The sequence below is a fragment of the Athene noctua genome, chromosome 4 (genome assembly GCF_965140245.1).
Source record: "Athene noctua chromosome 4, bAthNoc1.hap1.1, whole genome shotgun sequence".
In the NCBI taxonomy this organism is placed as follows: domain Eukaryota; kingdom Metazoa; phylum Chordata; class Aves; order Strigiformes; family Strigidae; genus Athene; species Athene noctua.
Window position 1 is genome coordinate 32,144,457 of NC_134040.1, and position 12,593 is coordinate 32,157,049.

The window sequence follows — 12,593 nt, forward strand, 5'->3', positions numbered from 1 at the left end:
CGTGTCCAGAGAAGGGCAACAAAGCTGGTGCAGGGTCTGGAGCACAGGTCATACGGGGAGTGGCTGAGGGAACTGGGGGTGTTTAGTCTGGAGAAGAGGAGGCTGAGGGGAGACCTCATCGCCCTCTACAGCTGCCTGAAAGGAGGTTTCAGAGAGCTGGGGATGAGCCTCTTTAACCAAGGAACAAACAACAGGACAAGAAGGAATGGCCTCAAGTTGTGCCAGGGAAGGTTTAGACTGGATATTAGGAAGCATTTTTTTACAGAAGGGGTTGTTAGGTGTTGGAATGGGCTGCCCAGGGAGGTGGTGGAGTCCCCATCCCTGGAGATGTTTAAGAGTTGGGTTGACATAGCTCTGAGGGATATGGTGTAGTTGGGAACTGTCAATGTTAAGTTAATGGTTGGACTAGATGATTTTCAAGGTCTTTTCCAACCTAGATGATTCTGTGATTCTGTGAAAGAGATAACCATTGCTGAAATACCATTTTCTCTGCAAAGCCTTGAAAAACCTCAGAAGTAAAACAGAAATAAAACGAAACTTCTGGGGCTTGGAGGTGTAACGTAGGAACCTATTTCTTTTTCTTTGTCTACAGTCACCTCAGAAATATGTGCTGACTTCATTGGGACCAGTCAGTCATTTATGACCTGGGCCGGTACATAGCAGAATGTACAACTTGCATCCACCTTAGGGGGATCCTTTGACAACTGTATGTCCTGAATCCACACCAGCACAAGTTCTGGAAATGTTTGTGCACATCATCTTTCTCCGTGAGAGAATCACTTTCTTACAAGACTCCTGAGTAAGCTCATCTACACTCATCGATGCTCATGGAAAGGTTTTAGAGGATTTAGGGTATGCTTAAAAGATGCGACACACCATACCTTCCTGCCACAGTGCTGAATTCAGCTGCTGTGTGCTAGGGTAGTCCACCTTTTGGGCTGGGATGTCAACTAAACTCATCTCCAGCCTCAGATATGCTAAATAGACAAGGCAGAATCATGGGACTGCTGACTGACGCTACACCCTTCATACTACTCACATACTACACACAGAAAAATGATTCTGATGCTTAGATGATGAGTGCTTAGATGAGAGTGTTTAGAACAGAAGAATACAGTGAAATGAAAAAGTGAGACATATACAAGGCAAAAACATTTCATTTGTAACAATACCAAACATAAACTAGGCAAAATATCGTGATTCTTGGAGAGGAGCACTGAAAATTTCTAATGAATATTTGTTTCTATTACAATATGGTCTACGTATACATATGGTATAAAGCAAACCATGAAGTAATACAAGTGAACTACTAATGCTGAAGTAAAGATGTCTAAAATTGTATTAAACCCCAACAAATTACATGCTTCCACAACTATGTAAAGTTATCTGTATGTAGTACACTGACAAAAGCAAGTCAAATTTCTAGTTGGGCTGCCTGTATGCCTTTATTAAAGCAATGTAAGAATCTCAATGGGCACCACATTAGTAGCATGTGCAAATTTGGGGACAGAGTCTGGTCTTGTGATTCTTACTCTGAATCAGCCAAAAAGAACACAATTTTTGGAAAGATTAGGACTCATAAATCCAAACATCTCTCTATTTTGCCACCTGATCTGCTCTCTGAACTCCAGCTGAATAGGTCTGAGTAGATCTCATATTGACTAAAGGGATTTTAGATATTCACTCAAATAAAGATACTGGGGCTCAGTTCAGTGGTTGAAGTATAGACTTCAGTGCCATTTGTGATGACGTAGGCGATCCTGTTAGGCTTCAGAAGGGTCTTATACAGTTTCTGCATTGTATTTCCCAGTCTTATGGGGATATTTCAGGTGCACAGGCCTCTCTCTGTAGCCACCTAACCTGAGATATCTTCTTCTGTGAGGAAATACTTGTAACTCAGGTTATATAACTAAACATATCTTCAAACAGATGGCTCAGCAGCATTCATTTGTCTGATTTAGGGGGAATTGTGTATGTTGTCCAAGTCTAAGTGCAGGGATGTGCATATAAAGCTCTAAAAATCTGCACTGTGAATGCAGAACTAGTGCACAGCTATGTGACAAGTGTGATTGGTAGTGGCTAAACTAGTAGAAGCAAAACAACTTACTGTGTAAGCATATGCAGAGAAGATAAAGACTGCATTGCAGTATGAAGGTAGTTATGAGATAGCTGTAAGGATCGTGAATGATACATGATCATAATGCTATACAAGCAGAAACATGTTTTCTATCTGTAGAAAACAGGAGAGTGGGAACATTCTTCTCAAGATGCTGTTCTTTTAGGCACATAGCAATAGCTTTAATCCTCCTCCATTTCCTCCTCCTGGTTTTCAACTAACTCATTGCTTTCCGTGAGTGAGCAGCTTTCAGAGCTTGTATCTTGCCTCAGTGGCATCCATGGGACCTGGAAAGAAAAACCTGTCTTATGTAGCTTTTGATTGTGAGGGGTGGGCATGCCTGAGCTGAAGCCATATCAGAGAAGCCACTGCCCATGATAGCAAGCCATAGGATTCTTTTCAGGTAAACAGGACCAAGGTGTACATCTATACTGTCAAGGTTTAAAAAAAAAGAGGGGTTTGGGCTCAACCACTGTGCTCTGATGGTCCAAACTCTTTAGCTATTTGCATGCTTCCTGCAATATTTTGGTAAATGACACTTAGGATTCTACCACATAATTCCTGAGCTTGGCTCAAAAGACAGCACAGGCTTGGGGATTTTTCCTGAAAGGCAGTTCCCTGCTCCCTGTCCCATGTAATAACACTCAGCATCTTGGCCAGGGAGTAGGGGTGCCATGGCCTGTTTAATTAATTCGTCTGAATGAATTGTAGCATATCTCAGCCCTCTAACTTCTGTCCCTCTCTGATACAGATCAGATATGTCCCTTCAGATCTTTGTTGCAGTTCCTGTCAAAACATGAAGATGCTACCTCAAAGTCTACTAGTGCTCAAGAAGAACATTTTACACATCCTTTTGGTTTAAGATTTTTGGGGGGCTACGTTTTAACCACATCTTTCTACTGCTCATGTCAGGTGCTTTTCCTGCCAGGGGTCACTCTCTGAAGGCCTAAAAGCTCCAAATGACATCAACAGAGAAACATGTTAACTTCTCCTCCCCACCAGTGACGTTGAGTATAACAACAGTTTGCTTCCAGATGAGAAATCTGAAAGTCCTCAGAAAGTGGGTAAGTCTAAAATGGTTGACCATTTCAAAGTCTTTTAAAGTTCTGTTATTCATTTTGGGTGGTCTTACCGGTATTAGGATTTCACTTCAGAGACACAAGTGAACCTATAGCTTTAGTAAACTAAAGAAAGTGCATTTTCAAGATGAGAAGTGAAATTCAGAAAATTTGTTCTAAAAAGAGAAAAAAGGGTTGTCAACAAGTGGAAACCACTGGTAAAGACCCAGATGGAAATTACAGGCAACTCCCTTCAAAGTCCAGTTAACTCCCTTTCCCAGTACTAAAACCACCACCTGAGAAAGCTGTAGCCAGCAGGATAGCAACTCAGTACTTGCTGCCCTTGCGACTGCAGTGAACCCCCCTGTTCAGCATGGTGCTTCTTGGGAGGGATGGCTGTAAGGGGACTATTGCCTGGATTGAAAAAGAGAAATATCTGAGTGAGGCCATGTTCCTTTCTGCCTAGAATAGGAATAGCAGTACAGCAGCTTCTCAGGGTTTTCCCGAAGATTTTTCTCCTTCCTGGACAGCATATCAAAAAGTTTCAGGTATGGAAAGAGAGTAAGATTCCCAGGACCTAATAATTGACTTAATTCCTATCCAGAGCACAGCCTAGTGGTGCTTTCATACACCTGCACACCTGCAATTCTGTGGGCTGGGGAGGAGGCACAAGGCAGGAGGGACAGGGATTTAGGAGAGAAGGTTTTGGGTAGAACACGATATACAGTCTGTTCTTCTACTTCCCTGTGCAAGTTTAGCTCCTGCCGGGATCAGAGAGCACATTGCCGTTGCCCCTCCCCCACCCGCGGCCGGTCAGGCTGGAAGTTAGGCACAGACCCGGGCTAAAATAACAAGGAATTTAATACAACAGAGTGATAGAACAATCTGAACAACAACAGTAACAATGATAATAACAATGAACAGCAATAACAGTGAACGAGATAAAAGATATACAGAGAAATACCGCTAGGTGGTCAAGGAGCAAACCCGCCGCGTGTAAGCAATCCCAAAAACCAGAAGCGAAAGTGAAAAGGCTCCGCCCCTGGACCTGATGTCAGCATGGTATGAATAACCCGGCTGGAGATCCCTTCCCCGTCTCTCTCTGCTGGAGGAAAAAAAACCTTGACTCTATCTTGGCTAAACCAGGACATAATCCACCCCTTTATTCTATACCATCTGCGTCATGTCCAGCTGCCATTTAGCGGTTAACAATAACAAAGTAATAATTTACACAGGCACAGCATAATTTAAGGCATGTTCTCACCCAGAATCAAGTCCCCCTGTGGTACGCATCGGACCTCTCCATTGTCCTGCATCACCCACCAGGTGCACCCAGGTCCTTGGGCAAAAGCAATCCTGTGGATGGGTTTGTCTTTACCTTTGCCTACTGCAGGGCTAAACCAGACCATTTTCCCCAATATATTCCTCATGCGCACCACAGGGACTTTATCCCCATCTACAGCACGTGGAGGTTTCGACTGAGCTGGGCCAGCTCGACTGGCAGATCCTTTTGTGTTGACTAGGCAGATGGCCTTTGCTAGATGCATGTCCCAGTCTTTGAAGGTCCCACCTCCCAATGCTTTCAATGTGGTTTTTAACAGTCCATTGTAGCGCTCGATTTTTCCAGAGGCTGGTGCGTGGTAGGGGATATGGTAGACCCACTCGATGCCATGTTCTTCTGCCCAGGCATTTATGAGGTTGTTTTGCAAGTGGGTCCCGTTGTCTGACTCAATTCTCTCTGGGGTGCCGTGTCGCCACAGGACTTGGGTTTCAAGGCCCAGGATGGTGTTTTGGGCGGTGGCGTGGGGTGCTGGGTAAGCTTCCAACCATCCAGTGGTTACTTCCACCATTGTGAGCACGTGGCGCTTCCTGTGGCGGGTCTGTGGCAGTGTGATGTAGTCGATCTGCCAGCCCTCTCCATATCTATATTTCAGCCATCGCTCTCCATTTCTCTGGGGCTTCACCCGCTTGGCATGTTTCATTGTGGCACATGTCTCACGCCCATGGATGATCTCTGCAATGGTGTCAATAGTAAGGTCCACCCCTCGATCTCGAGCCCACCTGTATGTTGCATCCCTACCTTGGTGGCCTGAGGTCTCGTGGGCCCACCGGGCTATGAACAGTTCACCTTTGCGCTGCCAGTCCAAGTCCACCTGAGCCACTCTAATCTTAGCAGCTTGGTCTGCCTGCTGGTTGTGTCGATGTTCATCAGTGGCCCGACTCTTGGGTACATGGGCATCCACATGGCGCACCTTCACAACGAGGTTTTCCACACGGGCTGCAATGTCCGGCCACACTTCAGCAGCCCAGATGGTCTTACCCTTACGTTGCCAGTTGTTCTGCTTCCATTGCTGCAGCCATGTCCACAGGGTATTCGCCACTGCCCACGAGTCGGTGTAGAGGTAGAGCCTCGGCCACTTTTCCCGCTCAGCAATATCCAAAGCCAGCTGAACGGCTTTCACCTCTGCAAACTGGCTCGATTCACCCTGTCCCTCAGCAGCTTCAGTGACCCGTCGTGTGGGACTCCATTCAGCAGCCTTCCACCATCGATGTTTTCCTACAATGCGACAAGACCCATCAGTGAACAGGGCATATCGCTTCTCCTCATCCGGCAGCTCGTTATATGGTGGGGCCTCCTTAGCACGTGTCACCTCCTGTTCCGGTGACATCCCGGAATCTTTGCTCTCTGGCCAGTTCGTAATAACCTCTAGTATTCCTGGGCGGCTGGGGTTCCCTATTCGAGCCCGTTGTGTTATCAACGCAACCCATTTACTCCACGTGGCATCGGTTGCATGATGCGTGGAGGAGGCCTTTCCTTTGAACATCCACCCCAGCACCGGCAGTCAGGGTGCCAGGAGGAGCTGTGTTTCAGTGCCGACCACTTCTGAGGCAGCCCGAACTCCTTCGTACGCTGCCAGTATCTCCTTCTTAGTTGTTGTATAATTAGCTTCGGAACCTTTGTATCCCCGACTCCAAAAGCCTAGAGGTCGGCCTCGGGTTTCCCCAGGTGCTCTCTGCCAGACGCTCCAGGTAGGGCCATTTTCCCCGGCTGCGGTGTAGAGCATGTTCTTAACCTCCTGCCCTTCCCGGACTGGCCCAAGGGCTACTGCTTGGGCAATCTCCTGTTTAATCTGTTCAAAGGATTGTTGTTGCTCAGGGCCCCATTCAAAATCGTTCTTCTTGCGAGTTACATGGTAGAGAGGGCTCACAATCAGGCTGTAGTTCGGGATGTGCATCCTCCAGAACCCCACAGCGCCCAGAAAAGACTGAGTCTCCTTCTTAGAGGTTGGTGGGGTCATGGCTGTTATCTTGTTTATCACCTCCACTGGGATGTGGCAACGCCCATCTTGCCATTTTATTGCTAGGAATTGAATTTCCCTTGCAGGCCCCTTAACTTTCTTTTGCTTAATGGCAAAGCCGGCCTTCAGGAGGATCTCAATGATTTTCCTCCCTTTCTCAAAGACTTCCTCGGCTGTGTTCCCCCATACAATGATGTCATCAATATACTGCAGGTGTTCTGGGGCCCCACCTTTCTCCAGTGCAGTATGGACCAGTCCATGGCAAATGGTGGAACTGTGGTTCCACCCCTGGGGCAATCGATTCCAGGTGTACTGGATGCCTCTCCAAGTGAACGCAAACTGTGGCCTGCACTCTGGTGCTATCGGAATGGAGAAGAACGCGTTAGCAATGTCAATTGTGGCGTACCACTTGGCTGCCTTCGACTCCAGTTCATACTGGAGCTCTAGCATGTCCGGCACTGCAGCACTCATCGCTGGCGTAACTTCATTCAGACCACGGTAGTCCACAGTTAGCCTCCATTCGCCATTAGGCTTTCTCACTGGCCATATAGGGCTGTTGAAGGGTGAGTGAGTTTTGCTGGTCACCTTCTGGCTTTCTAGTTGGCGGATCAGCTGATGGATGAGGACCAGGGAATCTCGGTTGGTGCGGTACTGCCGCTGGTGCACCGTCCTGGTAGCAATTGGCACTCGCTGCTCCTCAACCTTAAGCCGCCCCACCACTGAGGGATCCTCTGAGAGGCCGGGTAAGGTGGACAACTGTTCAACCTCCTCCAGGGCAGCTGCACCAAAAGCCCACCGGTACCCTTTTGGGTCTTTGAAGTTCCCTCTCCTGAGGTAGTCTATGCCCAGGATGCACGGGGCATCTGGGCCAGTCACAATGGGGTGCTTATGCCAGTCCCTCCCAGTCAGGCTCACTTCAGCTTCCAGTAGGGTCAGCTGCTGGGATCCCCCTGTCACTCCAGAGATGCAAATAGATTCAACCCCACTGTAGCTCGATGGCATCAGGGTGCACTGAGCGCCAGTGTCCACCAAAGCCTTATACTCTTGTGGGTCCGACGTGCCATGCCATCGGATCCACACTGTCCAGTAAATCCGATTATCCCTTTCCTCCACCTGGCTGGAGGCAGGGCCCCTCTAATCCTGCTCATCATCACTCACTTCTTGCAAGAATGATTTACTGGTCCCCTCAAGAGGGTCAGACATAACGTTCACCATTCTGTTCTGTCTGGGGGATTTCTGACTGTACACTGGAGCTGCGCTCCTCTTGGAGCACTCCCCTTTTGTGATGGTCTTCCCTTTCAGCTGCTCTACTCGTGCAGCTAGGGCAGCAGTGGGCTGTCCATCCCACCTCCTCATGTTTTCTCCATGGTCGCGGAGGAAAAACCACAGGGTGCCTCGTGGTGTGTACCTTCTGCTGCCTTTCTCTTGGGTGGGGAAACGTTTACTTCTAATGGCTGAGACATTAGCCCGTGTAGGTGGAACGTAGGACATGTCCTCTTCCACTTTCTGGAGCCTCTGAGACAGTTCCTCCACAGCTGAGACCAGGGAATGGTGAGATGACGGGAGTTTTCCCTCATATTGCCAGAGCTTGCCAACCACTCTATCCACTGTTAGAGTCTGTGTGTCTGTCCACCAGGACACTATTGCCAATGCTTTTGAGTGCGCTTCTGGTGCGTTCTTCAGGAACTTTCGCCACATCAGGTGTGTGCAGGGGGCCTGATCTGGGTCCATGAGTGACTGTTCATTATTCAGATCACCATAGATCATCTCAAACACAGCCAGTTCCCTGAGGTTCTGGATGCCTTTCTCAATGCTGGTCCATTTGCTTAGCTGACATAAGATATCATCCTTGTAGGGGTGCCTCTCCCTTACACTGAGCAGGAGTCGCTTCCAAAGGCTGAGGATTTGAGCTTGCTTCCCTATTTCCCTATCAATGCCAGCGTCCTCGGCTAAAGACCCCAGCTGCCTGGCCTCTCTCCCCTCCATCTCAAAAGCACTGGCTCCATTGTCGCAGCATCGGAGCAGCCAGGTGCAAATCTGCTCGCCTCGCAGGCGGCCGAAATCTCTCCACATATCTCGCAGCTCTGTCGGGGACAGAGATTGGATGATCACCTCTGGTCCTTCCTCCTGTTCCCCTGATGGGCCTGGCTCATTCTCATCCCTCACTCTGCGAACAGACTTTCTGGTATATTTTGTTTTCTGTATTGGGGCGACTGGCACTGGCACTGCCTGGCTCTCTGACTCAGTCTGTGTGCTGGTGGAGGTGACTGACACTGGCACTGCCTGGCTCTCTGGCTCAGTTTGTGTGCTGGTGGAGGCAACTGAGACTGGCTCTGCCTGTGCCCCCGGTTCAGATATTGTTTGTGTGGCCTTTTCTTCCATTTGAGGGCAGCGGGTGGTATTAAAGAGGACGGTATGCATGGGCAAGTCCCCAACACATTGCAGCGATTTGTGTCTCCTGGGTTTTGCCCGTTTGGTAACACACCCTTTCTAAGCACTCCATCAGCTTCTCAGGGCTCTGCATTTGCTCAGGAGTGAAGTTCCAAAGCATTGGGGGTGCCCACCCACTCAGGCCTTTGCCCATCTTTTCCCACACCCCTTGCCACTCACTATCATCTGACCTCAGGGCAGGTTTCTGGGCACTGCTATTGTTAGAGAAGTGCCGCATGGTCAAAACCGAAATCAGGCAGGCATTCAGAAGGCATAGTTCTGCAGTCACAGTGGCCTGCAGGCTCCAAGGATAATTTAAACTCTCCAAAACCGAGAGGATCTCTTCCCCTGACTCACTCACAACGGGGGTGGTACCCCTAACAAAAGCCCACACGGCAAACAGGTACCGGCCTGCCCCCCCCCACAGCGATACAAAAGCAGCATAAGCGTTTGATAGCCCATATAACAACATAAGACCTTTTATACGTTTTCCACCGATAACAAACACCACCACTGGGATTATACTCTGGATATAAGGATTAATCCAGCCCCACCACGCAAGCAAATGGGCCAGCATTGCAAACATTTCTTATCAAATAAACACAAATACAAACAGAAAGATTACACCCAACAGATTGCTCTATCACAGTCTGGACAGGATCTGCCCCACATTGGTGCGCCAATTTTAAATGTGCAAGTTTAGCTCCTGCCGGAATCGGGGAGCACGTTGCCGTTGCCCCTCCCCCACCCGCGGCCGGTCGGGCTGGAAGTTAGGCACAGACCCGGGCTAAAATAACAAGGAATTTAATACAACAGAGTGATAGAACAATCTGAACAACAACAGTAACAATGATAATAACAATGAACAGCAATAACAGTGAACGAGATAAAAGATATACAGAGAAATACCGCTAGATGGTCAAGGAGCAAACCCGCCGCGTGTAAGCAATCCCAAAAACCAGAAGCGAAAGTAAAAGGCTCCGCCCCTGGACCTGATGTCAGCATGGTATGAATAACCCGGCTGGAGATCCCTTCCCCCTCTCTCTCTGCTGGAGGAAAAAAAACCTTGACTCTATCTTGGCTAAACCAGGACATTCCCAAAGCCAAATTTTGAAGGCTTTCTGATCTCTTAATCAGACATCTATCACAGCATTGGCTGGAGACCCTCTTTTGTGAACAACTTTGTAAACATGCAGTTAGAGATGGCCTTTGAGAAGGATCTTTTAGGTGTGCTCTCTGGAACATCACATCATTGTTCTTCAACACTCACTTCCATTTCCACTTGCATTGCTGGATCTGAGTTTCTTCTTGCTCATAGGGAGGATGCAGAAAGGTAGATTCTGGAGTTAAGTGGTCCAGGGAGAAGGTGATATACATGGATAGAGATTTGCCTATCCCATCCCCCTGTTGGGGGACCCATAACATTGAGGAGTTTCTCCCAGATCTTGAGAAGCTCTTGTTTAATTTTTGGTGAATTGTTATGGGAGTGAGAAAAAGTCACATTTTTTACTGTCTCTTGTTCCAGACTGAGAGGACTCTGCAGCTCTTCAACACATGCTCTTTGCTTGGATTTATTTTTAGTAGGGTTCTCTTCGGTTTTTTGTTTTTTTTTTTTTTTCAAAATACCTTTTAATGAAACTAAATTAAATGTGCAAAGAAGGGAGAGAAAATCAGCAATGAAGCATAAGACATTTCACTCTTGTTACTTTAACTTAAAAATAGGCATAGGTAAAGAAACAGAAAAAGGTCCTGAAATATAATGGGTCTCTGTGTCATCTCTAAGAACTGCTTCCAAATGACTCCCTTCCATCAATCCCTTTTTAAATACAAAGGAGCAGAAGAAGCACTTTCAGTGTTTCACTGCATTGAGTATGCAGGAGGAATACTGTGGGAATAAGCTTAGAAATATTAAGAACTCAAATTCAGACTCCTTGGTGTTAACAACTTTCCTTGCCAAGACAGACCTTTTTTTTTTCTGCTCAGGATGGAAATCTGAGCTATACACATGTGTAGCTAACACGAGACTCTTTTCCTAGCTCTGATGCAATTTGGACATGAGGGTCTAACTGTTGCATATATTTTCGGCTCCTTGGTGATCAGAAGAATATAATTAGACTAACCTCCTTGCCACCACTCTCCCTTAAAATGGATTGATGGATGAGAAAATGGGAGGTGGTCGAGACAAGCAGTTTGGTCCTGATAGGTGTGGGTATGTATGGGAAGAATAGGAGCCCCAGGGACTAAGGAGAAAATACAGAGAACTCTACAGCCCCAGGAAAATGATTTCTTCTGGGCAGTCAGGGCACCAGAAGTCTGACATTTTCACAGTACTTCTGGTAGATAGTTCAGCAGAGAAAGACAGTCTTTAAGGCCCAACATATTCTGAACTCTGTGCCATCTGAAGAAAGAGAAAGAAGAAAAGATGCACATGGTCGTCTTGTAATGGATCTTGGTCTTCTGTGAATATGAGGAGACTGTGGACATGCCATCTTTCGATACTGTCCACTGTGTAGCAGCATGTGACTACTGCCAGCATGACACATAGGCACTGCCTTTTAGTGGTGTGTGATCCATTGCATGGAGGGACTGATGGGATGCTCGCTGTTTATATTTCTTTCTGTCCTGTATACCAGATACTGGTTTTAAGCAACATTCAAAACCATTTGTTGATGGTTCTATTTTTACAGTGTTTTGGTCTTGCTTAATACACTAAAATCACATGAAAACTGAGCCACATACAGCTGTTTCCAAACCGTGTGTGTCATGGTCTGCACAGTACGTGAAATTGATAGCAGCCATTGTATCTTTCAAGCTCAGCAACTCAGGCATCAGAAGACCCAGCTCAATTTTTTTCAAGTTCTAACTAGATTTGTAATGCACCTGGTGAATATCTGCCCTTTTAGAAACACAGTTTCACTTCTGCCAAAATAAGCATTAAGAATACTAATGCAGGTCAAGTGGTTTACTGTTGGTATGAGCAACAGCATAAGTAACCCATAATTTGAAACTAAAATGAATAAGTAGCTGCCATTGTATGATTTAAGACTCTAAACAAAACAGAAGGAAGTAAGGAAATCCAAGAAAAAACTTCCTGAAGACAAAAGAATGTTACTGCTGAGCTGCTTTTCTTGCTTTAGCTGTGACACTGAGGTGGGAGAGCAACTGCAGAGGTGAGTGGAGCCTCAGATAAAGGACTGGAAAACCTATAAATCTGGACAGGAACAAAGAAGCCCTGAATCTCTGCATGAATGCTTTGAGCTTAAGGAGCTGAGTTTGAATGAAGTATACTACCTCCACTTTCCCCCATCTCCTGGGACAGCTGTTCAAAAGACTGGTAAGAACCTGTTAACAGAGTATGTAGAATCAAATTTGCCACCATATGTAGACAAATCTTTTAACTGAACAATGTGCACTGCACTGTTCTAGTCTGTTTTAAGATGTTTGTAAGTTGAATGGCTAAAAGCATCTGGGATAGGGATCAGTGTCTAGAAAGCTAAGTTGATCTCTGGCTTTTTCATGACTTTACATGTGTTTTGGGACAAATAACTTGATCTCCTGTGACACAATGATTGTTAATAATGTAACAGAGGAAGTAAAGTTTATGCTTTCCAAAGAGAAGTAGGAGCATTAGAGGCCTGCAGCTTACTTTACCCAGGAAAAGCTGAATTTCGGTTGATAGTGGAGACATTC

General features: G+C 46.7%; 1 protein-coding gene across 8 annotated transcripts in view; it reads left to right on the forward strand.

Moving 5' to 3' along the window:
• TRMT9B (tRNA methyltransferase 9B (putative)) overlaps window positions 1–12,593 on the forward strand; it is a 141,868-nt gene that overhangs the window by 103,221 nt on the left and 26,054 nt on the right. For 5 of the 8 annotated variants that reach the window (XM_074904869.1, XM_074904872.1, XM_074904874.1 and 2 more), the window contains one exon: window positions 3,045–3,180. The exons of the other annotated variants lie outside the window; for them this stretch is intronic. The gene's annotated coding sequence lies outside the window, so the exon portion shown is untranslated. The remainder of the gene's footprint in view (window positions 1–3,044; window positions 3,181–12,593) is intronic. 8 annotated transcript variants of the gene reach the window in all.